Source organism: Ipomoea triloba, chromosome 10 (assembly GCF_003576645.1).
Source record: "Ipomoea triloba cultivar NCNSP0323 chromosome 10, ASM357664v1".
NCBI lineage: Eukaryota > Viridiplantae > Streptophyta > Magnoliopsida > Solanales > Convolvulaceae > Ipomoea > Ipomoea triloba.
Genome location: NC_044925.1, coordinates 12717607 through 12743410, shown reverse-complemented (window position 1 = coordinate 12743410; position 25804 = coordinate 12717607). Strand labels below are relative to the sequence as shown.

General features: G+C 34.6%; 6 non-coding genes across 6 annotated transcripts; all 6 read left to right on the top strand.

The window, feature by feature from the left end:
• The first annotated feature begins 2192 nt into the window (after positions 1 to 2192).
• Positions 2193 to 2264, top strand: TRNAD-GUC. The gene has a single exon. It is a non-coding gene; the product is annotated as a tRNA-Asp (tRNA).
• Positions 2265 to 2775: 511 nt separating this feature from the next.
• TRNAD-GUC lies at positions 2776 to 2847 on the top strand. The gene has a single exon. It is a non-coding gene; the product is annotated as a tRNA-Asp (tRNA).
• An 824-nt stretch (positions 2848 to 3671) lies between these two features.
• TRNAD-GUC lies at positions 3672 to 3743 on the top strand. Its single transcript has one exon. It is a non-coding gene; the product is annotated as a tRNA-Asp (tRNA).
• A 305-nt stretch (positions 3744 to 4048) lies between these two features.
• TRNAD-GUC lies at positions 4049 to 4120 on the top strand. The gene has a single exon. It is a non-coding gene; the product is annotated as a tRNA-Asp (tRNA).
• Positions 4121 to 6082: 1962 nt separating this feature from the next.
• TRNAE-CUC lies at positions 6083 to 6154 on the top strand. Its single transcript has one exon. It is a non-coding gene; the product is annotated as a tRNA-Glu (tRNA).
• Positions 6155 to 22353: 16199 nt separating this feature from the next.
• On the top strand, positions 22354 to 22425 carry TRNAD-GUC. Its single transcript has one exon. It is a non-coding gene; the product is annotated as a tRNA-Asp (tRNA).
• The last annotated feature ends 3379 nt before the right edge of the window (positions 22426 to 25804 follow it).

The following is a 25804-nucleotide window of genomic DNA, read 5'->3' as shown; positions in this document are numbered from 1 at the left end:
TCATTGAGTAGTCTCGAAGCCCAGAATCGTTTGAAGTTAATTTTAATAGGTTCTTCCACACTTCTCTATTTGCAGGACATCTAGTTAAGTTACACTACCAAACTCAGTAATGCTCAAGCTACACACCCAAATAAACATTCATGATTCACCAACAAACAACCTTTGTTATTATTAATATCATGATACCCGTGCGATGCACGGTCTATATATTATAATGATTATTGTTATGTTAATATGCTAAGATGTGTTACTATTATTAAATAAAGCTTTTTTTATGAAAGACCTATGTTGATTTATAAGTTTGATTATATAATGACATTTGATATTTATAACTAAAGATACAATTAACAAAAACACCTACTAAAAATATTTTTTGAAATATGTGAATACAAAAAATAACCTTAAAAGTATGAGTTAATATTTGATTTAAGAATTACGGTTAATGTCATGTTGAACGCTAATTACTTTTTGTAGCTATGGTAGTCAATTTTATATCTCAAGATCGAAACAAATGAAATTTGTATATCATAATTTTGACATTATCGTGATTATTCATGAGAATTGATTAACGTTTCTTGTAAATTATAATTTTACTTGGATTTTTATATGTACTTGTAGTTTGTTGATGGTATTAGATGTAAATATGAATATAAATGATGGTTAATTATTGAATTTTTACATTATAAAGTAATAATATAATAAACTCAGCAGTGACTACGACATGTATTAGTTTGATTTGAAATCGACAGCCACACGCACACATTGTATTGGGTCTACTGGAAACAGGAATATGTGACTTTCTTGGTGTGCTGCACAAGTCGTTGTAGTATAGTGGTGAGTATCCCCGCCTGTCACGCGGGAGACCCGGGTTCGATCCCCGGCAACTGCGTCTTTTCCTTTAAGCTCTTTATAGGAAAACAAAGCAAAGCATAATCAAACAAAACATTAGTAATCCGACCTGCCGGATTCAAACCAGTGACCTAAGGATTTCAACTCAAATTACTCCAACTATAGTCCTTCGACTGAGCTAAAGTCGGTGCTAATAATAGCTTTCATTGAGTAGTCTCTTAGTGTATATATTTTAAAGCGAAATAAGAAGCCCAGAATCGTTTGAAGTTAATTTTAATAGGGTCTTCCACTTTTCTCTACTTGCAGGACATTTAGTTAAGTTACACTACCAAACTCCGTAATGCTCAAGCTACACACCCAAATAAACATTCATGATTCACCAACAAACAACCTTTGTTATTATTACTATATTCATGATTCACCAACAAACAACCTTTGTTATTATTACTATAATGAAACCCGTGCGATGCACGGTCTATATATTATTATGATTATTGTTATGTTAAGATGCTAAGATGTGTTACTATTATTAAATAAAGCTTTTTTTCATGAAAGACCTATGTTGATTTATAAGTTTGATTATATATTGACATTTGATATTTATAACTGAAGATACAATTAATAAAAACACCTATTAAAAATATTTTTGAAATATGTGAATACAAAAAATAACCTTAAAAATATGAGTTCATATTTGATTTTAGAATTGAGATTAATGTCATGTTGAACGCTAATTACTTTTTGTAGCTATGGTAATCAATTTTATATCTCAAGATCGAAACAAATTAGCTATGGTAATCAATTTTATATCTCAAGATCGAAACAAATTAAATTTGTAAATCAATTTTATATCTCAAGATCGAAACAAATTAAATTTGTAAATCAAAATTATATCTCAAGATCGAAACAAATTAAATTTGTAAATCAAAATTTTTGACATTATCGTGATTATTCATGAGAATTGATTAATGTTTCTTGTAAATTATAATTTTACTTGGATTTGTATGAATACTTGTAGTTTGTTGATGGATTTTACTTGGATTTGTATGAATACTTGTAGTTTGTTGATGGTATTGAATGTAAATATTATGAATACTTGTAGTTTGTTGATGGTATTGGATGTAAATATTAATATAAATGATTGTTAATTATTGAATTTTTACATTATAAAGTAAATAAATGATTGTTAATTATTGAATTTTTACATTATAAAGTAATAATATAATAAACTCAATAGTGATTACGACATGTATTAGTTTGATTTGAAATCGACAGCCACACGCACACATTGTATTGGGTCTACTGGAAACAGGAATATGTGACTTTCTTGGTGTGCCGCACAAGTCGTTGTAGTATAGTGGTGAGTATCCCCGCCTGTCACGCGGGAGACCCGGGTTCGATCCCCGGTAACGGCGTCTTTTCCTTTAAGCTCTTTATAGGAAAACGAAGCAAATCTTATTCAAACAAAACATTAGTAATCTGACATGCCGGATTTGAACCAACGACCTAATGATTTCAAATCAAATTACTCCACACGCACACATTATATTGGGTCAACTCAAATTACTCCACACGCACACATTGTATGGGTCTACGGGAAACAGGAATATGTTACTTTCTTGTGTGTTGCACAAGTCGTTGTAGTATAGTGGTGAGTATCCTCGCCTGTCACGCGGGAGACCCGGGTTCGATCCCCGGTAACGGCGTCGTTTCCTTTAAGCTCTTTATAGGAAAACGAAGCAAATCTTATTCAAACAAAACATTAGTAATCTGACATGCCGGATTTGAACCAACGACCTAATGATTTCAAATCAAATTACTCCACACGCACACATTATATTGGGTCAACTCAAATTACTCCACACGCACACATTGTATGGGTCTACGGGAAACAGGAATATGTGCCTTTCTTGGTGTGCCGCCCAAGTCGTTGTAGTATAGTGGTGAGTATCCCCGCCTGTCACGCGGGAGACCCGGGTTCGATCCCCGGCAACGGCGTCTTTTCCTTTAAGCTCTTTATAGGAAAACAAAGCAAAGCTTAATCAAACAAAACATTAGTAATCCGGCCTGCNAAACGAAGCAAATCTTATTCAAACAAAACATTAGTAATCTGACATGCCGGATTTGAACCAACGACCTAATGATTTCAAATCAAATTACTCCACACGCACACATTATATTGGGTCAACTCAAATTACTCCACACGCACACATTGTATGGGTCTACGGGAAACAGGAATATGTGCCTTTCTTGGTGTGCCGCACGCACACATTATATTGGGTCAACTCAAATTACTCCACACGCACACATTGTATGGGTCTACGGGAAACAGGAATATGTGCCTTTCTTGGTGTGCCGCACGCACACATTATATTGGGTCAACTCAAATTACTCCACACGCACACATTGTATGGGTCTACGGGAAACAGGAATATGTGCCTTTCTTGGTGTGCCGCACGCACACATTATATTGGGTCAACTCAAATTACTCCACACGCACACATTGTATGGGTCTACGGGAAACAGGAATATGTGCCTTTCTTGGTGTGCCGGGTCTACGGGAAACAGGAATATGTGCCTTTCTTGGTGTGCCGCGTCTACGGGAAACAGGAATATGTGCCTTTCTTGGTGTGCCGCACGCACACATTATATTGGGTCAACTCAAATTACTCCACACGCACACATTGTATGGGTCTACGGGAAACAGGAATATGTGCCTTTCTTGGTGTGCCGGGTCTACGGGAAACAGGAATATGTGCCTTTCTTGGTGTGCCGCGTCTACGGGAAACAGGAATATGTGCCTTTCTTGGTGTGCCGCCCAAGTCGTTGTAGTATAGTGGTGAGTATCCCCGCCTGTCACGCGGGAGACCCGGGTTCGATCCCCGGCAACGGCGTCTTTTCCTTTAAGCTCTTTATTTCGATCCCCGGCAACGGCGTCTTTTCCTTTAAGCTCTTTATAGGAAAACCCGGCAACGGCGTCTTTTCCTTTAAGCTCTTTATAGGAAAACGAAGCAAATCTTATTCAAACAAAACATTAGTAATCTGACCTGCCAGATTTGAACCAACGACCTAAGGATTTCAACTCAAATTACTCCACACGCACACATTGTATTGGGTCAACTCAAATTACTCCACACGCACACATTGTATTGGGTCTACTGGAAACAGGAATATGTTACTTTCTTAGTGTGCCGCACATGTCGTTGTAGTATAGTGGTGAGTATCCCCGCCTGTCACGCGAGAGACCCGGGTTCGATCCCCGGCAACGACGTCTTTTCCTTTAAGCTCTTTATAGGAAAACAAAGCAAAGCTTAATCAAACAAAACATTAGTAATCCGACCTGCCGGGGTGCTAATAATAGCTTTCATTGAGTAGTCTCTTAGTGCATATGGATTAAAGCGAAATAAGAATCTCAAAATCGTTTGAAGTTAATTTTAATAGGTTCTTCCACTTTTCGCTACTTGCACGACATCTAGTTAAGTTACACTACCAAACTCCGTAATGCTCAAGCTACACACCCAAATAAACATTCATGATTCACCAACAAACAACCTTTGTTATTATTACTATCATGAAACCCGTGCAATGCACGGTCTATATATTATAATGATTATTGTTATGTTAAGATGCTAAGATGTGTTACTATTATAAAATAAAGCTTTTTTTTTTTTTATGAAAGACCTATGTTGATTTATAAGTTTGATTATACAATGACATTTGATATTTATAACTGAAGATACAATTAACAAAAACACCTACTAAAAATATTTTTTGAAATATGTGAATACAAAAAATTACCTTAATAATATGAGTTAATATTTGATTTTAGAATTGAGATTAATGTCATGTTGAACGCTAATTACTTTTTGTAGCTATGGTAGTCAATTTTATATCTCAAGATCGAAACAAATGAAATTTGTATATCATAATTTTCGCATTATCGTGACTATTCATGAGATTCGATTAACGTTTCATGTAAATTATAATTTTACTTGGATTTTTATATGTACTTGTAGTTTGTTGATGGTATAGGATGTAAATATGAATATAAATGATGGTTAATTATTGAATTTTCACATTATAAAGTAATAATATAATAAACTCAGCAGTGACTACGACATGTATTAGTTTGACTTGAAATTGACAGCCACACGCACACATTGTATTGGGTCTACTGGAAACAGGAATATTTGACTTTCTTGGTGTGTTGCACAAATCATTGTAGTATAGTGGTGAGTATCCCCGCCTGTCACACGGGAGACCCGGGTTCGATCCCTGGCAACGGCGTCTTTTCCTTTAAGCTCTTTATAGGAAAATGAAGCAAATCTTATTCAAACAAAACATTAGTAATCTGACATGCCGGATTTGAACCAACGACCTAAGGATTTCAACTCACGGTGCTAATAATAGCTTTCATTGAGTAGTCTCTTAGTGCATATGGATTAAAGCGAAATAAGAATCTCAAAATCGTTTGAAGTTAATTTTAATAGGTTCTTCCACTTTTCGCTACTTCCAGGACATCTAGTTAAGTTACATTACCAAACTCTGTAATGCTCAAGCTACACACCCAAATAAACATTCATGATTCACCAACAAACAACCTTTGTTATTATTACTATCATGAAACCCGTGCGATGCACGGTATATATATTATAATGATTATTGTTATGTTAAGATGCTAAGATGTGTTACTATTATAAAATAAAGCTTTTTTTTTTTTTATGAAAGACCTATGTTGATTTATAAGTTTGATTATATAATGACATTTGATATATATAACTGAAGATACAATTAAATAAAACACCTACTAAAAATATTTTTTGAAATATGTGAATACAAAAGATTACCTTAAACATATGAGTTAATATTTGATTTTAGAATTGAGATTAATGTCATGTTGAACGCTAATTACTTTTTGTAGCTATGGTAGTCAATTTTATATCTCAAGATCGAAACAAATGAAATTTGTATATCATAATTTTTGCATTATCGTGACTATTCATGATATTCGATTAACGTTTCATGTACTTGTAGTTTGTTGATGGTATTGGATGTAAATATGAATATAAATGATGGTTAATTATTGAATTTTCACATTATAAAGTAATAATATAATAAACTCAGCAGTGACTACGACATGTATTAGTTTGACTTGAAATTGACAGCCACACGCACACATTGTATTGGGTCTACTGGAAACAGGAATATGTGCCTTTCTTGGTGTGTCGCACAAGTCGTTGTAGTATAGTGGTGAGTATCCTCGCCTCTCACGCGAGAGACCCGGGTTTGATCCCCGGCAACGGCGTCTTTTCCTTTAAGCTCTTTATAGGAAAACAAAGCAGAGCTTAATTAAACAAAACATAGGAAAACAAAGCAGAGCTTAATTAAACAAAACATTTGTAATCCGACCTGCCGGATTCAAACCAATGACCTAAGGATTTGAACTCAAATTACTCCAACTACAATCCTCTTCTTTACCAACTAAGCTAAAGTCGGTGCTAATAATAGCTTTCATTGAGTAGTCTCTTATTTAATTTTAATAAGTTCTTCCTCTTTTCTCTACTTGCAGAACATCTAGTTAAGTTACACTACCAAACTCACTAATGCTCAAGCTACACACCCAAATAAACATTCATGATTCACCAACAAACAACCTTTGTTATTATTACTATCATGATACCCGTGCGATGCACTGTCTATATATTATAATGATTATTGTTATGTTAAGATGATAAGATGTGTTACTATTATTAAATAAAGCTTTTTTTTTATGATTCACCAACAAACAACCTTTGTTATTATTACTATCATGATACCCGTGCGATGCACTGTCTATATATTATAATGATTATTGTTATGTTAAGATGGCACTGTCTATATATTATAATGATTATTGTTATGTTAAGATGATAAGATGTGTTACTATTATTAAATAAAGCTTTTTTTTTATGATAAGATGTGTTACTATTATTAAATAAAGCTTTTTTTTTTTATGAAAGACCTATGTTGATTTATAAGTTTGATTATATAATGACGTTTGATATTTATAACTGAAGATACAATTAACAAAAACACCTACTAAAAATATTTTTTGAAATATGTGAATACAAAAAATAATCTTAAAAATATGAGTTAATATTTGATTTAGAATTGAGATTAATGTCATGTTGAACGCTAATTACTTTTAGTAGCTATGGTAGTCAATTTTATATCTCAAGATCGAAACAATTGAAATTTGTAAATCATAATCGTTGACATTATCGTGATTATTCATGAGAATTGATTAATGTTTCTTGAAAATTATAATTTTACATGGATTTGTATGTATAATTGTAGTTTGTTGATGGTATTGGATGTAAATATGAATATAAATGATGGTTAATTATTGAATTTTTACATTATAAAGTAATAATATAATAAACTCAGCAGTGACTACGACATGTATTAGTTTGATTTGAAATCGACAGCCAAACGCACACATTGTATTGGGTCTACTGGAAACAGGAATATGTGACTTTCTTGGTGTGCCGTACAAGTCGTTGTAGTATAGTGGTGAGTATCCCCGCCTGTCACGTGGGAGACTTGGGTTCGATCCCCGGCAACGGCGTTTTTTCCTTTAACCTCTTTATAGGAAAACAAAGCAAAGCTTAATCAAACAAAACATTAATAATCTGACCTGCCGGATGCGAGCCGGTGACCTTAAGGATTGCGCGAAATAAGAAGCCTAGAATCGTTTGAAATTAATTTTAATAGGTTCTTCCACTTTTCTCTAGTTGCAGAACATCTAGTTAAGTTACACAACCAAACTCAGTAATGCTCAAGCTACACACCCAAATAAACATTCATGATTCACCAACAAACAACCTTTGTTCTTATTACTATCATGATACCCGTGCGATGCACTGTCTGTATATTATAATGATTATTGTTATGTTAAGATGATAAGATGTGTTACTATTATTAAATAAAGCTTTTTTTTTTTATGAAAGACCTATGTTGATTTATAAGTTTGATTATATAATGACGTTTGATATTTATAACTGAAGATACAATTAATAAAAACACCTATTAAAAATATTTTTTGAAATATGCGAATAAAAAAAATAACCTTAAAATATGAGTTAGTATTTGATTTTAGAATTGAGATTATTGTCATGTTGAACGCTAATTACTTTTTGTTACTATGATAGTCAATTTTATATCTTAGGATCGAAACAAATGAAATTTGTAAATCATAATCTTTGACATTATCGTGATTATTTATGAGAATTGATTAATGTTTCATGTAAATTATAATTTTACTTGGATTTGCATATATACTTATAGTTTGTTGATGGTATTGGATGTAAATATGAATATAAATGATGGTTAATTATTGAATTTTTACATTATAAAGTAATAATATAATAAACTCACCAGTGACTACGACATGTATTAGTTTGATTTGAAATCGACAGGCAGATGCACACATTGTATTGGGTGTACTGCAAACAGGAATATGTGACTTTCTTGGTGTTCCATACAAGTCGTTGTAGTATAGTGGTGAGTATCCTCGCCTGTCACGTGGGAGACTCTGGTTCAATCCCTGTCAACGGCGTCTTTTCCTTTTAAGCTCTTTATAGGAAAACAAAGCAAAGCTCAATCAAACAGAACATTAGTAATCCGACCTGCCGGATTCAAACTAGCGACCTAAGGATTTCAACTCAAATTACTCCAACTACAATCCTCCGCTGTAACACCCCAATTTCTGCTCCGACAACTATTACAATATGCGTAATATAACGCTACGGAAGCTTACATCTTACAGCAGTAAACTGGGTGCTACCGCCACACTTAGAGTGAAGCCTATCACCTCTTTGATAAAACTTCCACTCTAAGTGCACAGGCTAAAAGAAACACACTCAACATCAACACCCCAAACATCAAAATATAATATTCTAGGCATATATATTAATATCAAAAGGTATTTATAAGAATTTGCCCGACGGCTGTCATTTACAAACTTCGGGTCCTCCACTGCCCTAACAGACTAGAGCCAGCCAAAACTAAGGCTACCAAAAGATATATATACACAAAAAGAGAAAACCATCCAAAAACTTCCCAACTCTGGCCCTCTAATCCAAACTTCGGTACACCGGTGTGGTGTACGTGCCCCAAACGAGGTGCCACTCTCCCTCGAACCACATGATGTGATCGAGGAAGCGACACTCGACTAACATCATTGACCACTCGTCACGAAAATCTCGTGGGTCGGAGTCCCACGGACACGGGTAGCGGACAATGAACTCGATAGGGTCAGAACCGGGAATAAGCTCTATGGGGTAGTACCCATACTGAGCATTTAACTCATCTACTAAGTCCAAAAAGGAATAAGGATTGACTGGGCTGACTGGGGTTGCTGGAGTATAGTCAGGGGACGCTGGAGTATAGTCTGGAGAGCTTTGAGAATCGGGTGGAGAATAGGGGTCTCTGTCCGGCGTGTCATGCAAAGTCTGACCAACAAAAGTAGGTCCCGGGCAAACATGATCAGGAGTGTTTGCCGGGCTACAGGATCCTTCACTGGATGACATCTGAAATGACGTACACGGTGAAGTGTAATTAGCACAACGGCTAAGTAAGGTAATCCATTTGTCACTTCCATCAGATAAAAGTTTTGACAAATAATTCATAAAGGTAAATACACATTACCAAATATGGTGTCCATGCCTTTCATTACTGCAATCAACAATTAATGCCATATAATCACAAGCATATAATGAGTATATAAGTCACAACACATTTCCTTATCAAACTTCCTAGTTCATCAAACTAGGTTGCCTTTGATTTCTTTTCATACAGGATAGGTTTTCAGAACTATCCCTGTCTATCACACATGTCAATGCCACAATTATGACTTCTAGTTGTCTTCAATTATGAAAACGTTACTTAGTTTCTGACTAGAAGCAAGAGACCTTATTGAGGATACAAATTTCTTTGACTAGACTGAAATCGGATCTGGACATGGGGATTACGGTCCTGCCCCAAGTCTCGTTCGTGATCCCTTGGACGAAGGTTCATCATTATGGTCCCTAGTTTGGCCCCACCTAGGTCCATAAAGCTGATACCAACCCGAAAATGACATGAGTATCTATACTTAAGTGTGCACACCCCCACGGCCTACGCCTGACTGAGTGATATAGAAAACTCCCCTGCGCCTGACTGAGTGACGCAGAGCCTCCCTACGCCTGACGAAGTGACGTAGAGACTCCCTACGCCTGACGAAGTGACGTAGAGACTTGGCGAATAGACTTCGCTTTACGTATGAATAAAACCTGCGCCTGACTGAGTGACGCAGAAACTCCCTACGCCTGACGAAGTGACGTAGAGGCTTGGCGTATACTGCCGTACATATATTGAAGAAGACCATCGGTACTATAGCCCGAGGTAATATAAATGACAAGGTCCTCTTTAACTTCTTGAAACTAAGGTTTTAAAAACATTTCCCCTCCTTTCTCATCTTCTTTTGGACATTTTCCACAAAATCAAGTCCCTATTTTGAAAACAATTACCATTCTCAACTTGGTTCACAAGTCTCGTCTCTCAAAACATCTTTCTCAAAACATTTTCCATCATCACACTACACATTTGTATATATGCATACCACATAAGCCTAACACTTTCCACATATTTATGCATATTCACTTAAGGTACACATACCAAATATATACATATTACAACACTCCATTTAAATATACATACATACTCATATATGTACATATATTATAATACACACATTACACGTATATATATATACATACCACATATATATATACTTAATACTCATACCATATATAATATGTATATATTACTTATATACACATACGTAGGTTATGCTACACATCCAATATATATAAATATGTAATACTATTTTCATATATATAAATATATCACACACATACATATACAGTATATATATACCACACGCACACATCATATATATATTACACACACTCACAATTATCATTAACACATCAATAATCATACTAAGCGTAATTCAGAAAATTTCAGCTTGGCGCAGTCCGAAAGATTGAGCCGGTAAAAATAGTTCCCGAACTCTTTTTCACTTGAAATTTTTATGGTAGAACCCCAACTTATAGTACTTGATGTCCATAAAAAGTTTTGGTCATTTTGGTCCGCGAATAAACACAGAAAATTCCATCTTTGCCCTTGGCAGTGTGCTGTCCGGAATTTTTCTCTCTCTGGACCAGTTTTGGAGAAAAATTCGAAAACCATACTTATACTACTCCGATCATTATGAAATTTTATATGCGGGTTCTACACTTATAGAACTACATGTCTAAAAAAAATAGGATCAAAATACCTTACCAATTTTTCCCAATAAATCTCGGAAGTTACTGCCAGAATCTACCCTGATTTCCTTTCACTATTTTCACAAGTATAAGCTCATATGAACATAAATACAACATATACAAGCATATCCAAGCTATGAACATGTATACAAAAATATTCCCAAAGCTCCAAAAACACCATATTTCAACCAAAATCAATTATCCAAATTCAAGTGACTAATTCCAACTTAAGGGAATTCCTTACCTCGAAAAGGATTTCTAACACCTTAGGAAGCAATTTTGGATCCTTTCCCCAATTTTCACCTTAAAACCTAGGTTCAAAATCAACACCATAACATCATGTATCAAGAAATTAAACATAGATTCATAACCTAGGAAGGATTACAAAGCTTTCTACCGAATAATATCGAAAACTTACCGAATAAATTGGAAGTTTAGAAGGATTTGGCTATGGAACTTTGGAAGAAAAAATGGTGGAAGATGATCACACCTCTCTCTCTCTCTTTTTGGCATTTGGGGAAGAAAAGGGAAAAAAAATTCCTTTTATATTTAATCCCAACTTATGGGATAAGCTTTAGGAAAAAAAATATTAAAATAATAAAATATCTCCACAACATATCAGTTGTGGTCCAAACAGATAAAGTTTCGGTGGAAAATAATCCAGAAAGAATAATTTTCGAAACCACAAATTTATTCCAGTCAAAAGCTCCAAAATGGGCTAGGTTCGGTACACTGCGGAAATTTCGCGGTGTACGATCAGAAATAAATTTCGACCCTTATAGCTCATCCAATTTCAACTTAACTAAGCAGGAAGTTCATACTTAGTCATAACATGCCTAATCATCAATTTTTAAGGAAATCCGAGCTGAAAATTCGTCCTCGAAAATTTTACGGTTCGTGACCGGCACGAACGATCGCAGCTTAATGACAACTATACCTCCGTATAAAAATTCCCTTGACATATCGGGAGATCATCTTATGAATGTCATAGCCTAAAGATATATTTTCCGACCCTTAGACTTATCGGAAAGACGAGGGGTTACAGTCTACCCTCCTTAAAAAGAGTTTCGTCCCCGAAACTCAAAAGCATTTCAGGCCACGATTTTTCCTTTTGGCTTTGACACTTACAATCCAAACTTTCAGACTCTCAGTCCGAATTACTCCCCTTAATTTCCTACATCTGGCACTCATTAATCAAGAGTCTGCCAAGTTCCTCCTTACTATTGTCCAAACAGATGACTCAAATCTGTTCCATTGCCATGGCCATACGGTCCATCGCCGAGACATCATTGCTTTCCCTAGCAGGTACGCTTCGTCTAGGAGGCATCTTGCTGAACAAGCGATTCTGAGTTAGCTCTCTTAAAGTTAGAAGTTAGAATTCGAGGGTCTAACCATTAATCATATTCATCAGGTAGGTATCCCTACCATGGCATAACAGTAGCAAGGCATCATGTCAACAGCCGACTTAAACCAATATGACCAACAATCAGCATATATATGCAATGACAAGTAGTAATTATACTACGCAACAATTAAATCACATATTATACACGGAATGGCAAGGTACCCCGTTCTCTGTCCGGCCTCCGGCCTCCAGCTCCAGCTCCAACTCCAACAAGGTCAACTTAAACTGACTCGAACCCTAGGCTGACTCGAATCATAGGCTCTTATACTAACTTGCGACAGAGCCTAACTCATTCTATTGCCCAAAGTAAGGACCTCAAAACCATGCTCTGATACCACCTTGTAACACCCCAATTTCTGCTCCGACAACTATTACAATATGCGTAATATAACGCTGCGGAAGCTTACATCTTACAGCAGTAAACTGGGTGCTACCGCCACACTTAGAGTGAAGCCTATCACCTCTTTGATAAAACTTCCACTATAAGTGCACAGGCTAAAAGAAACACACTCAACATCAACACCCCAAACATCAAAATATAATATTCTAGACATATATATTAATATCAAAAGGTATTTATAAGAATTTGCCCGACGGCTGTTATTTACAAACTTCGGGTCCTCCACTGCCCTAACAGACTAGAGCCAGCCAAAACTAAGGCTACCAAAAGATATATATACACAAAAAGAGAAAACCATCCAAAAACTTCCCAACTCTGGCCCTCTAATCCAAACTTCGGTACACCGGTGTGGTGTACGTGCCCCAAACGAGGTGCCACTCTCCCTCGAACCACATGATGTGATCGAGGAAGCGACACTCGACTAACATCATTGACCACTCGTCACGAAAATCTCGTGGGTCGGAGTCCCACGGACACGGGTAGCGGACAATGAACTCGATAGGGTCAGAACCGGGAATAAGCTCTATGGGGTAGTACCCATACTGAGCATTTAACTCATCTACTAAGTCCAAAAAGGAATAAGGATTGACTGGGCTGACTGGGGTTGCTGGAGTATAGTCAGGGGACGCTGGAGTATAGTCTGGAGAGCTTTGAGAATCGGGTGGAGAATAGGGGTCTCTGTCCGGCGTGTCATGCAAAGTCTGACCAACAAAAGTAGGTCCCGGGCAAACATGATCAGGAGTGTTTGCCGGGCTACAGGATCCTTCACTGGATGACATCTGAAATGACGTACACGGTGAAGTGTAATTAGCACAACGGCTAAGTAAGGTAATCCATTTGTCACTTCCATCAGATAAAAGTTTTGACAAATAATTCATAAAGGTAAATACACATTACCAAATATGGTGTCCATGCCTTTCATTACTGCAATCAACAATTAATGCCATATAATCACAAGCATATAATGAGTATATAAGTCACAACACATTTCCTTATCAAACTTCCTAGTTTATCAAACTAGGTTGCCTTTGATTTCTTTTCATACAGGATAGGTTTTCAGAACTATCCCTGTCTATCACACATGTCAATGCCACAATTATGACTTCTAGTTGTCTTCAATTATGAAAACGTTACTTAGTTTCTGACTAGAAGCAAGAGACCTTATTGAGGATACAAATTTCTTTGACTAGACCGAAATCGGATCTGGACATGGGGATTACGGTCCTGCCCCAAGTCTCGTTCGTGATCCCTTGGACGAAGGTTCATCATTATGGTCCCTAGTTTGGCCCCACCTAGGTCCATAAAGCTGATACCAACCCGAAAATGACATGAGTATCTATACTTAAGTGTGCACACCCCCACGGCCTACGCCTGACTGAGTGATATAGAAAACTCCCCTGCGCCTGACTGAGTGACGCAGAGCCTCCCTACGCCTGACGAAGTGACGTAGAGACTCCCTACGCCTGACGAAGTGACGTAGAGACTTGGCGAATAGACTTCGCTTTACGTATGAATAAAACCTGCGCCTGACTGAGTGACGCAGAAACTCCCTACGCCTGACGAAGTGACGTAGAGGCTTGGCGTATACTGCCGTACATATATTGAAGAAGACCATCGGTACTATAGCCCGAGGTAATATAAATGACAAGGTCCTCTTTAACTTCTTGAAACTAAGGTTTTAAAAACATTTCCCCTCCTTTCTCATCTTCTTTTGGACATTTTCCACAAAATCAAGTCCCTATTTTGAAAACAATTACCATTCTCAACTTGGTTCACAAGTCTCGTCTCTCAAAACATCTTTCTCAAAACATTTTCCATCATCACACTACACATTTGTATATATGCATACCACATAAGCCTAACACTTTCCACATATTTATGCATATTCACTTAAGGTACACATACCAAATATATACATATTACAACACTCCATTTAAATATACATACATACTCATATATGTACATATATTATAATACACACATTACACGTATATATATATACATACCACATATATATATACTTAATACTCATACCATATATAATATGTATATATTACTTATATACACATACGTAGGTTATGCTACACATCCAATATATATAAATATGTAATACTATTTTCATATATATAAATATATCACACACATACATATACAGTATATATATACCACACGCACACATCATATATATATTACACACACTCACAATTATCATTAACACATCAATAATCATACTAAGCGTAATTCAGAAAATTTCAGCTTGGCGCAGTCCGAAAGATTGAGCCGGTAAAAATAGTTCCCGAACTCTTTTTCACTTGAAATTTTTATGGTAGAACCCCAACTTATAGTACTTGATGTCCATAAAAAGTTTTGGTCATTTTGATCCACGAATAAACACAGAAAATTCCATTTTTGCCCTTGGCAGTGTGCTGTCCGGAATTCTGTCTCTCCCTGGACCAGTTTTGGGAAAAATTCCGAAAACCATACTTCCACTACTCCGATCATTATGAAATTTTATATGCGGGTTCTACACTTATAGAACTACATGTCTAAAAAAAATTGGATCAAAATACCTTACCAATTTTTCCCAATAAATTTCGGAAGTTACTGCCAGAATCTACCCTGATTTCCTTTCACTATTTTCACAAGTATAAGCTCATATGAACATAAATACAACATATACAAGCATATCCAAGCTATGAACATGTATACAAAAATATTCCCAAAGCTCCAAAAACACCATATTTCAACCAAAATCAATTATCCAAATTCAAGTGACTAATTCCAACTTAAGGGAATTCCTTACCTTGTAAAGGATTTCTAACACCTTAGGAAGCAATTTTGGATCCTTTCCCCAATTTTCACCTTAAAACCTAGGTTCAAAATCAACACCATAACATCATGTATCAAGAAATTAAACATAGATTCATAACCTAGGAAGGATTACAAAGCTTTCTACCGAATAATATCGAAAACTTACCGAATAAATTGGAAGTTTAGAAGGATTTGGCTATGGAACTTTGGAAGAAAAAATGGTGGAAGATGATCACACCTCTCTCTCTCTCTTTTTGGCATTTGGGGAAGAAAAGGGAAAAAAAATTCCTTTTATATTTAATCCCAACTTATGGGATAAGCTTTAGGAAAAAAAATAATAAAATAATAAAATATCTCCACAACATATCAGTTGTGGTCCAAACAGATAAAGTTTCGGTGGAAAATAATCCAGAAAGAATAATTTTCGAAACCACAAATTTATTCCAGTCAAAAGCTCCAAAATGGGCTAGGTTCGGTACACTGCGGAAATTTCGCGGTGTACGATCAGAAATAAATTTCGACCCTTATAGCTCATCCAATTTCAACTTAACTAAGCAGGAAGTTCATACTTAGTCATAACATGCCTAATCATCAATTTTTAAGGAAATCCGAGCTGAAAATTCGTCCTCGAAAATTTTACGGTTCGTGACCGGCACGAACGATCGCAGCTTAATGACAACTATACCTCCGTATAAAAATTCCCTTGACATATCGGGAGATCATCTTATGAATGTCATAGCCTAAAGATATATTTTCCGACCCTTAGACTTATCGGAAAGACGAGGGGTTACATCCGCTCTACCAACAAGCTCAGTGCTAATAATATCTTTACAATCCTCCGCTCTACCAACAAGCTCAGTGCTAATAATATCTTTACAATCCTCCACTCTACCAACAAGCTCAGTGCTAATAATATCTTTACAATCCTCTGGTCTACCAACAAGCTCGGTGCTAATAATATCTTTCATTGAGCAAGCTCAGTGCTAATAATATCTTTACAATCCTCCGGTCTACCAACAAGCTCGGTGCTAATAATATCTTTCATTGAGTAGTCTCTTAGTGCATATGGATTAAAGCGAAATAAGAAGCCTAGAATCGTTTGATGTTAATTTTAATAGGTTCTTCCACTTTTCTCTACGTCTAGGACATTTGGTTAAGTTACACTACCAAACTCCGTAATGCTCAAGCTACACACCCAAATAAACATTCTTGATTCACCAACAAACAACCCTTGTTATTATTACTATCATGATACCCGTGCGATGCACGGTCTATATATTATAATGATTATTGTTATGTTAAGATGCTAAGATATGTTACTATTATTAAATAAAGCTTTTTTTTATGAAAGACCTATGTTGATTTATAAGTTTGATTATATAATGACGTTTGATATTTATAACTGAAGATACAATTAATAAAAACACCTATTAAAAATATTTTTTGAAATATGTGAATAAAAAAAATAACCTTAAAAATATGAGTTAATATTTGATTTTAGAATTGAGATTAATGTCATGTTGAACGCTACTTACTTTTTGTAGCTATGGTAGTCAATTTTATATCTCAGGATCGAAACAAATGAAATTTGTAAATCATAATCTTTGACATTATCGTGATTATTCATGAGAATAGATTAATGTTTCATGTAAATTATAATTTTACTTGGATTTGTATATATACTTGTAGTTTGTTGATGGTATTGGATGAAAATATGAATATAAATGATGGTTAATTATTGAATTTTTACATTATAAAGTAATAATATAATAAACTCAGCAGTGACTACGACATGTACTAGTTTGATTTGAAATCGACAGGCACATGCACACATTGTATTGTGTCTACTGCAAACAGGAATATGTGACTTTCTTGGTGTGCCATACAAGTAGTATAGTGGTGAGTATCCCCGCCTGTCACGCGGGAGACTTGGGTTCGATCCCTGGCAACGGCGTCTTTTCCTTTAAGCTCTTTATAGGAAAACAAAGCAAAGCTCAATCAAACAGAACATTAGTAATCCGACCTGCCGGATTCGAACTAGCGACCTAAGGATTTCAACTCAAATTACTCCAACTACAATCCTCCGGTCTACCAACAAGCTCAGTGCTAATAATATCTTTACAATCCTCCGGTCTACCAACAAGCTCGGTGCTAATAATATCTTTCATTGAGTAGTCTCTTAGTGCATATGGATTAAAGCGAAATAATTTGATGTTAATTTTAATTGGTTCTTCCACTTTTCTCTACGTCCAGGACATTTGGTTAAGTTAGACTACCAAACTCTGTAATGCTCAAGCTACACACCCAAATAAACATTCATGATTCACCAACAAACAACCTTTGTTATTATTACTATCATAATACCCGTGCGGTGCACGGTCTATATATTATAATGATTATTGTTATGTTAAGATGCTAAGATGTGTTACTATTATTAAATAAAGCTTTTTTTTTTTTATGAAAGAACTATGTTGATTTATAAGTTTGATTATATAATGACATTTGATATTTATAACTGAAGATACAATTAATAAAAACACCTATTAGTAATATTTTTTGAAATATGTGAATACAAAAAATAACCTTAAAATATGAATTAATATTTGATTTTAGAATTGAGATTAATGTCATGTTGAACACTAATTACTTTTTGTAGCTATGGTAGTCAATTTTATATCTCAAGATCAAAACAAATGAAATTTGTAAATCATAATCTTTCACATTATCGTGATTATTCATGAGAATATATTAATGTTTCATGTAAATTATAATTTTACTTGGATTCGTATATATACTTGTAGTTTGTTGATGGTATTGGATGTAAATATGAATATAAATGATGGTTAATTATTGAATTTTTACATTATAAAGTAATAATATAATGGTTAATTATTGAATTTTTACATTATAAAGTAATAATATAATAAACTATTATTGAATTTTTACATTATAAAGTAATAATATAATAAACTTAGTAGTCGAGAGCCACACGCACACATTGTATTGGGTCTACTAGAAACAGGAATATGTGACTTTCTTGGTGTGTGATACAAGTTGTTGTAGTATAGTGGTGAGTATCCCCGCCTATCACGTGGGAGACCTGGGTTCGATCCCTGGCAACGGCTTTTTTTCCTTTAAGCTCTTTATAGGAAAACAAAGCAAAGCCCAATCAAACAGAACATTAGTAATCCGACCTGTCGGATTCGAACAATCGATCTAAGGATGAAATCAAATTACTCCAACTACAATTCTCCGCTCTACCAACTGAGCTAAAGTCGGTGCTAATAATAGCTTTCATTGATTAGTCTGTTAGTGCATATGGATTAAAGCGAAATAAGAAGCTCATAGCTTTCATTGAGTAGTCTCAATCGTTTGATGTTAATTTTAATAGGTTCTTCCAATTTTCTCTACGTCCAGGACATTTGGTGAAGTTACACTACCAAACTCCGTAATGCTCAAACTACACAGCCAAATAAACATTCATGATTCACCAACAAACAACCTTTGTTATTATTACTATCACGATACCCGTGCGATGCACGGTCTACATATTATAATGATTATTGTTATGTTAAGATGCTAAGATGTGTTACTATTATTAAATAAAGCTTTTTTTTATGAAAGACCTATGTTGATTTATAAGTTTGATTATATAATGGCATTTGATATTTATAACTGAAGATACAATTAATAAAAACACCTACTAAAAATATTTTTTGAAATATGTGAATACAAAAAATAATCTTAAAAATATGAGTTAATATTTGATTTTAGAATTGATATTAATGTCATGTTGAAAGCTAATTACTTTTAGTACCTATGGTAGTCAATTTTATATCTCAAGATCGAAACAAATGAAATTTGTAAATCATAATCTTTGACATTCTCGTGATTATTCATGAGAATTGATTAAGGTTTCATTTAAATTATAATTTTATTTGGATTGGTATATATACTTGTAGTTTGTTGATGGTATTGGATGTAAATATGAATATAAATGATGGTTTATTATTGAATTTTTACATTATAAAGTAATAATATAATAAACTCAACAGTGACTACGACATGTATTAGTTTGATTTGAAATCGACAGCCACACGCACACATTGTATTGGGTCTACTGGAAACAGGAATATGTGACTTGCTTTGTGAGCCGCACAAGTCGTTGTAGTATAGTGGTGAGTATCCCCGCCTGTCACGCGGGAGACCCTGGTTCGATCCCCGGGAGAGGCGTCTTTTCCTTTAAGCTCTTTATAGGAAAACAAAGCAAAGCTTAATCAAACAAAACATTAGTAATGTGACCTGCCGGCGCTAATAATAGAAAAAGCTTTCATCCTGCCGGATTCAAACCAGCGACCTACTCCGCTCTACCAACTGAGCTAAAGTCGGTGCTGACTAGTCTCTTAGTGCATATGGATTAAAGCAAAATAAGAAGCCCAGAAGTGCATATGGATTAAAGCGAAATAAGAATCGTTTGAAGTTAATTTTAATAGGTTCTAGACCACTTTTCTCTACTTGCAGGACATCTAGTTAAGTTACACTACCAAACTCCGTAATACTCAAGCTACACATCCAAATAAACATTCATGATTCACAACCAAACAACCTTTGTTATTATTACTATCATGATACCCGTGCGACGCACGGTCTATATATTATAATGATTATTGTTATGTTAGGATACTAAGATGTGTTACTATTGTTAAATAAAGTTTTTTTTTATGAAAGACCTATGTTGATTTATAAGTTTGATTATATAATGACATTTTATATTTATAACTTAAGATACAATTAATAAAAACACCAATTAAAAATATTTTTTGAAATATGTGAATATTGAGTTAATATTTGATTTTAGAATTGATATTAATGTCATGTTGAACGGTAATTACTTTTAGTAGCTATGATAGTCAATTTTATATCTCAAGATCGAAACAAATGAAATTTGTAAATCATAATCTTTGACATTATCGTGATTATTCATGAGAATTGATTAATGTTTCATGTAAATTATAATTTTACTTGGATTTGTATATATACTTGTAGTTTGTTGATGGGATTGGATGTAAATATGAATATAAATGATGGTTAATTATTGAATTTTTACATTATAAAGTAATAATATAATAAACTCAACAGTGACTACGACATGTATTAGTTTGATTTGAAATCGACAGCCACACGCACACATTGTATTGGGTCTACTGGAAACAGGAATATGTGACTTTCTTTGTGTGCCGCACAAGTCGTTGTAGTATAGTGGTGAGTATCCTCGCCTGTCACGTGGGAGACCAGGGTTCGATCCCCGGGAACGGCGTCTTTTCCTTTAAGCTCTTTATAGGAAAACAAAGCAAAGCTTAATCAAACAATGCATTAGTAATCCGACCTACTGGATTCAAACCAGCGACCTAATTACTCCAACTAGAGTCCTCCGCTCTACCAACCGAGCTAAAGTCGGTGCAAATAATAGCCTAGAGTCCTCCGCTCTACCAACTGAGCTAAAGTCGGTGCTAATAATAGCCTAGAGTCCTCCGCTCTACCAACTGAGCTAAGGTCGGTGCTAATAATAGCTTTCATTGAGTAGTCTCTTAGTGCATATGGATTTCTTAGTGCATATGGATTAAAGCAAAATAAGAAGCCCAGAAGTGCATATGGATTAAAGCGAAATAAGAAGCCCAGAATCGTTTGAAGTTAATTTTAATAGGTTCTTCCACTTTTCTCTACTTGCAGGACATCTAGTTAAGTTACACTACCAAACTCCGTAATACTCAAGATACACATCCAAATAAACATTCATGATTCACAACCAAACAACCTTTGTTATTATTACTATCATGATACCCGTGCAATGCACGGTCTATATGTTATAATGATTATTGTTATGTTAGGATACTAAGATGTTTTACTATTGTTAAATAAAGCTTTTTTTTTTATGAAAGACCTATGTTGATATATAAGTTTGATTATATAATGACATTTCATATTTATAACTGAAGATACAATTAATAAAAACACCAATTAAAAATATTTTTTGAAATATGTGAATATTAAAAACACCAATTAAAAATATTTTTTGAAATATGTGAATATTGAGTTAATATTTGATTTTAGAATTGATATTAATGTCATGTTGAACGCTAATTACTTTTTTAGAATTGATATTAATGTCATGTTGAACGCTAATTACTTTTTGTAGCTATGATAGTCAATTTTATATCTCAAGATCGAAACAAATCAAATTTGTAAATCATAATCTTTGACATTATCGTGATTATTGATGAGAATTGATTAATGTTTCATGTAAATTATAATTTTACTTGGATTTGTATATATACTTGTAGTTTGTTGATGGTATTGGATGTAAATATGAATATAAATGATGGTAAATTATTGAATTTTTACATTATAAAGTTATAATATAATAAACTCAACAGTGACTACGACATGTATTAGTTTGATTTGAAATCGACAGCCACACGCACACAATGTCTTGGGTCTACTGGAAACAGGAATATGTGACTTTCTTTGTGGCCGCACAAGTCGTTGTAGTACAGTGGTGAGTATCCCCGCCTGTCACCCGGGAGACCCGGGTTCGATCCCCGGCAACGGCGTCTTTTCCTATAAGCTCTTTATAGGAAAACAAAGCAAAGCTTAATCAAACAAAACACTAGTAATCCGACCTGCCGGATTCAAACCAGCGACCTAATTACTCCAACTAGAGTCCTCCGCTCTACCAACCGAGCTAAAGTCGGTGCTAATAATAGCCTAGAGTCCTCCGCTCTACCAATTGAGCTAAAGTCGGTGCTAATAATAGCCTAGAGTCCTCCGCTCTACCAACCGAGCTAAAGTCGGTGCTAATAATAGCTTTCATCCTGCCGGATTCAAACCAGCGACCTAATTACTCGAACTAGAGTCCTCCGCTCTACCAACCGAGCTAAAGTCGGTGCTAATAATAGCTTTCATTGAGTAGTCTCTTAGTGCATATGGATTAAGAAGCCCAGAATCGTTTGAAGTTAATTTTATTATGTTCTTCCACTTTTCTCTACTTGCAGGACATCTAGTTAAGTTACACTACCAAACTCCGTAATACTCAAGCTACACATCCAAATAAACATTCATGATTCACAACCAAACAACCTTTGTTATTATTACTATCATGATACCCGTGCAATGCACGGTCTATATATTATAATGATTATTGTTATGTTAGGATACTAAGATGTTTTACTATTGTTAAATAAAGCTTTTTTTTTATGAAAGACCTATGTTGATTTATAAGTTTGATTATATAATGACATTTCATATTTATAACTGAAGATACTTTGATTATATAATGACATTTCATATTTATAACTGAAGATACAATTAATAAATAATGACATTTCATATTTATAACTGAAGATACAATTAATAAAAACACCAATTTCATATTTATAACTGAAGATACAATTAATAAAAACACCAATTAAAAATATTTTTTGAAATATGTGAATAATAAAAACACCAATTAAAAATATTTTTTGAAATATGTGAATGTTGAGTTAATATTTGATTTTAGAATTGATATTAATGTCATGTTGAAAGCTAATTACTTTTAGTACCTATGGTAGTCAATTTTATATCTCAAGATCGAAACAAATCAAATTTGTAAATCATAATCTTTGACATTATCGTGATTATTGATGAGAATTGATTAATAATCTTTGACATTATCGTGATTATTGATGAGAATTGATTAATGTTTCATGACATTATCGTGATTATTGATGAGAATTGATTAATGTTTCATGTAAATTATAATTTTACTTGGATTTGTATATATACTTGTAGTTTGTTGATGGTATTGGATGTAAATATGAATATTACTTGTAGTTTGTTGATGGTATTGGATGTAAATATGAATATAAATGGTAGTTTGTTGATGGTATTGGATGTAAATATGAATATAAATGATAGTTTGTTGATGGTATTGGATGTAAATATGAATATAAATGATAGTTAATTATTGAATTTTTACATTATAAAGTAATAATATAATAAACTCAACAGTGACTACGACATGTATTAGTTTGATTTGAAATCGACAGCCACACGCACACATTGTCTTGGGTCTACTGGAAACAGGAATATGTGACTTTCTTTGTGAGCCGCACAAGTCGTTGTAGTGTAGTGGTGAGTATCCCCGCCTGTCACGCGGGAGACCCGGCGTCTTTTCCTTTAAACTCTTTATAGGAAAACAAAGCAAAGCTTAATCAAACAAAACACTAGTAATCCGACCTGCCGGATTCAAACCAGCGACCTAATTACTCCAACTAGAGTCCTCCGCTCTACCAACTGAGCTAAAGTCGGTGCTAATAATAGCCTAGAGTCCTCCGCTCTACCAATTGAGCTAAAGTCGGTGCTAATAATAGCCTAGAGTCCTCCGCTCTACAACCCGAGCTAAAGTCGGTGCTAATAATAGCCTAGAGTGCTCCGCTCTACCAACCGAGCAAAAGTCGGTGCTAATAATAGCTTTCATCCTGCCGGATTCAAACCAGCGACCTAATTACTCCAACTAGAGTCCTCCGCTCTACCAACTGAGCTAAAGTCGGTGCTAATAATAGCCTAGAGTCCTCCGCTCTACCAATTGAGCTAAAGTCGGTGCTAATAATAGCCTAGAGTCCTCCGCTCTACAACCCGAGCTAAAGTCGGTGCTAATAATAGCCTAGAGTGCTCCGCTCTACCAACCGAGCAAAAGTCGGTGCTAATAATAGCTTTCATCCTGCCGGATTCAAACCAGCGACCTAATTACTCCAACTAGAGTCCTCCGCTCTTCCAACTGAGCTAAAGTCGGTGCTAATAATAGCTTTCATTGAGTAGTCTCTTAGTGCATATGGATTAAAGCGAAATAAGAAGCCCAGAAGTGCATATGGATTAAAGCGAAATAAGAAGCCCAGAATCGTTTGAAGTTAATTTTAATAGGTTCTTCCACTTTTCTCTACTTGCAGGACATCTAGTTAAGTTACACTACCAAACTCCGTAATACTCAAGCTACACATCCAAATAAACATTCATGATTCACAACCAAACAACCTTTGTTATTATTACTATCATGATACCCGTGCAATGCACGGTCTATATATTATAATGATTATTGTTATGTTAGGATACTAAGATGTGTTACTATTGTTAAATAAAGCTTTTTTTTTATGAAAGACCTATGTTGATTTATAAGTTTGATTATATAATGATATTTCATATTTATAACTGAATATACAATTAATAAAAACACCAATTAAAAATATTTTTTGAAATATGTGAATATTGAGTTAATATCTGATTTTAGAATTGATATTAATGTCATGTTGAACGCTAATTAATTTTAGTAGCTATGGTAGTCAATTTTATATCTCAAGATCGAAACAAATCAAATTTGTAAATCATAATCTTTGACATTATCGTGATTATTGATGAGAATTGATTAATGTTTCATGTAAATTATAATTTTACTTGGATTTGTATATATACTTGTAGTTTGTTGATGGTATTGGATGTAAATATGAATATGAATGATGGTTAATTATTGAATTTTTACATTATAAAGTAATAATATAATAAACTAAACAGTGACTACGACATGTATTAGTTTGATTTGAAATCGACAGGCACATGCACACATTGTATTGTGTCTACTGCAAAGAGGAATATGTGACTTTCTTGGTGTGCCATACAAGTTGTTGTAGTATAGTGGTGAGTATCCTTGCCTGTCACGCGAGAGACTTGGGTTCGATACCTGGCAACGGCGTCTTTTCCTTTAAGCTCTTTATAGGAAAACAAAGCAAAGCTCAATCAAACAGAACCAACAAGCTTAGTACTAATAATATCTTTACAATCCTCCGGTCTACCAACAAGCTCGGTGCTAATACGTCTTTTCCTTTAAGCTCTTTATAGGAAAACAAAGCAAAGCTTAATCAAAAAAACACTAGTAATCCGACCTGCCGGATTCAAACC